We start from the raw sequence: 3483 nt of genomic DNA on the forward strand, positions 1-3483 counted from the left end.
TCTATGTTATAACAAAGAGTTAAGATGTTTGCTTTGTTCGGTTTATTTCTTTGAGGGATGGGAATGAGGCTTTTTGTAAAGGTTTTTTTTTTTTTCCTTCAAAGAGTTTTCCTAAAGTGGGAGGATTTGTTTTCATTACACATCAACATGGACACTGTTCTCATGGCTCTCATGACAACTTGAATTCAAGGCAGTATGTGTAATATGTGTTTTTCTGAAATCCAGTATATTCAGCTGAACATGGGTGTTCCTTGTGTTCTTGTCCACACATGAAAGGAACTGGCACTTTGCCTTGAAGAACAAATTTTTTAAAACTCACGAATCCAACTTGTCTTTGATTTGGGTCTGCACTAATTACTAAGGAATCATTCAGCAACAATGTCTGTAAATATTTCAATATCCTCTGAAACTGCAATTAATTAAGGGGATGTTGATTCTAAGAATTATGCTACCAGTAAGGGAATAAGGGAAGAATTCTAACTCTGGATGCCAAGTTCAAAGCAAAATGTCAGTATCTTGCTTTTTTAATATCTATATAGAATGTAGTTGGATGCCGCAGTCCGGCTGAAGCAAAATAACTGGGGGGGGGGGGGGGTAACGAGGAACTTGTGTAGATTGATACAGCAGGAGTGGGAACCGTTTATTGTAGGACAGGAGGGGTATATATACATTCCACACAGCTTATCTTAATTAACATAAACTAGATACAGCAGTCAAACAATAAGGAATCTCCACACTTAATGGCTCGCTAGCATTACTTCACAAACCACTCCCTCTGACAAAATGCCAGGCGCCATCTTGACTTGTTTACAGACCCTAACAGTTGGAGGGGACAAGAACTATACAAACACTGTCAAGTAAAAAGTGCACACAGAACACAGAATTTTTTTCCATTGATTTTGACACTTTAGTTCAATAAAATGCTCATAAGGAAAATAATCACTTAAAGCATAAGATTTAGTTACATTGCTATTGTGAAGGACTTATGGAGAGCAAAAGAATGAACACTGATCAACTTCGCTAGCTAAAATGTAATTGGTTATTTTTAAGTTGGACACCTATGCAAGGCTTTGAAAATACAAAGCAGAAAGTAAAATTATGGAAACTTCATCAATACATTGACATAGATGTTTGCTTGTAGTTTTGGGTATCCAAAACCTTTTCCCACACATGGCACAGATGCCCCTTTTGCCAGCACAGCCCTGGCAGTAATGAGAACCCGAATGGTGCACAGCACTTGAACACATTCTGCAAGTGGAGAACATATTCTTTCCATATGGATCAAATCTTGCTTTTTTTGAAGTCAAATCTCTGTTTTCATTCAGCTTTCTTCTATCACTTTCTGCGGTATTCCTTGCACCATCTTTCCAGTATATTTGGAGTGATAGCAGCACCAAGGTTCTTTTCACAGTTTTCCCAGACCATCCTTCCACCCACAGTTCCCTCACACACATCGCAGTCCAGTCCTAAGAAATCATTCTCTTGCTCTTCAAGGAGAACCTAAAACCAAACAAACAAAAACAACGAATGACACATTGGAAAGTGTCACATAAATAAATAGTACCCTGATTCTGGGTGTGAGGAGAGATTTGACCGTAGCAAAACAAGGAAGATCAGCCTATAGCACAAAAGACATTAAAAGTTAAGCAAATGGCCATCTTATTACACCAGTCGAATGCTTTTTCAACATCAGAGTGTCAGAACCCAAAGGAACTTTGGAGCTCCAACGCTTTTCTGTTAGAAGTGCAGCTGCAGAGGCTGAGCGTATTTCCAGGGGTCAAATAGCATGGAAGGGGGCCCCCAGATGTAGACTTTCCCCCTACTGCTGTGCTACACTGAGTCCCAAATTGCCAGATTACATCTGATTCACACCTATTGCTTTTCCACTAATTTTCCCTTCTTTCTAGAGGAGTAGTACTTGGAGGGACTACTTTCAATTGCATCTGTCTTTATTTTACCTTCTGCTGTCATCTCAGGGTACATTGTCAACTATTTTAAATGGCTTGTTTTCATTTCACTATTTAATGTGTTCAATAAACTTTATCCAACTATATATACTCTACTCATTATTAAGCTCTTACAATTTCTAGGAAATCCTCTGGCCAAAACAGGATGAGACCTTAGAGCAGTTTCCAAAGCTTAGGAAATATTTGTTCTCTCCAAATCATATTAATATTTACTTTTAAAGACAGATGCCATATTTTTACACAAATATTTATGTAAAAATAATTGTAAATAATTATGTCATAAAGTACAATATAATATCAATTTTCACTTGAAGGAAAGAGACACTATCCATAAACTATGAAGTATTTTTAAAAGAAGCAGCACATAATTTGTTATAATAGCTCCCCCTAGTGAACATTGAACACTATTGTTTTCCGAACACTTTTTAGGGTTATTTTAATACTGGGCAGTGTCTTAGAAATCTTTTCATCATGCCTGTAAACAAAAGCCATGTCACCAAATGGTCTTTTCAGCTCCATGTATAGTTGAAAAGAATTAACCATATTCACAGAATGATTTTCAATTTGAAAAGACGGGTGTTATTTTTTTCATTCAATTAAAACAAGAAGACGAAAAAGAACAAGAATCCAGCAAATACAATTGACAATAAGAATTGTGACTTACTAAGCAATTCCATGTGCTACAGATTCTGCCCAGCACTTACATGGGAGATTTAATGCACTCCTTGTGTTACTTTTTAATATTAATGCCACAAGCAATCTTGTTTTATGGAGGAAGAACCTAAGTCCTTTGCTAAGGACATACAGCTAGAAAATGACAGAACTGAAACCTGAATCCAGGTCATCTGACTCCAGAGGCCATGCCTCAAGGTACTATTCAATTCTATTGACAAGGCACAGGATTATTTAGGTCTCTAACCTGGTTTTTCTCAAAATAACAAACCTATTTACCAAATTGTTGCTTTACTTATACACTATCCTTTGTTTAGGTCCAGAAAGGCCCAGTCTTCTCCCTCCAGGGTCCCCATTCACCCTCCGCCCCCCAGCCCTGTGTCTGCCACTGGGTTAGGAGGTTGTAGGGCTTCATTCCAGAGCAGGGGCAGAGAGACGAGTTGAGCACAAAAGTTTATTAAGTAAGAAAGTATTAAAAAATGAATGAAAATAATAAAGGAGCAAGTCTCAAGGACACCATGTGCCACCTCTGGCCACCTGGAACTATCTGAACATCAACATGATGAATATAAATCACAGGAAAATTAAGAATTCATGATTTTATACCAATGGCGAGAGAATGAGCGAGATGAACAAGAAAAACTGAAGGCTTTTGCTGAGAGGAGAGTATTGAGGGCAGACTAGTAAATGTGAAGGGAAGGCAGGAGGTAAAAAAGATCTTTTGCAACCGACATAGTGAGACTGGATCAGGCAAGAAACATCAATTGATTCCAAATCTGGACAGAAATTTGATAAGGAATAGAATGACTGCATGCTCTGAAAGCGTCTTCCCATCCACTACTTC

The 3483-nt window shown here is 37.9% G+C and overlaps 1 pseudogene; it reads right to left on the minus strand.

Moving 5' to 3' along the window:
- Positions 1-1110: 1110 nt before the first annotated feature.
- LOC114096305 (cysteine-rich PDZ-binding protein pseudogene) lies at positions 1111-1425 on the minus strand (annotated as a pseudogene).
- Between the last annotated feature and the right edge of the window lie 2058 nt (positions 1426-3483).

This window comes from Marmota flaviventris, chromosome 7 (genome assembly GCF_047511675.1).
Source record: "Marmota flaviventris isolate mMarFla1 chromosome 7, mMarFla1.hap1, whole genome shotgun sequence".
In the NCBI taxonomy this organism is placed as follows: domain Eukaryota; kingdom Metazoa; phylum Chordata; class Mammalia; order Rodentia; family Sciuridae; genus Marmota; species Marmota flaviventris.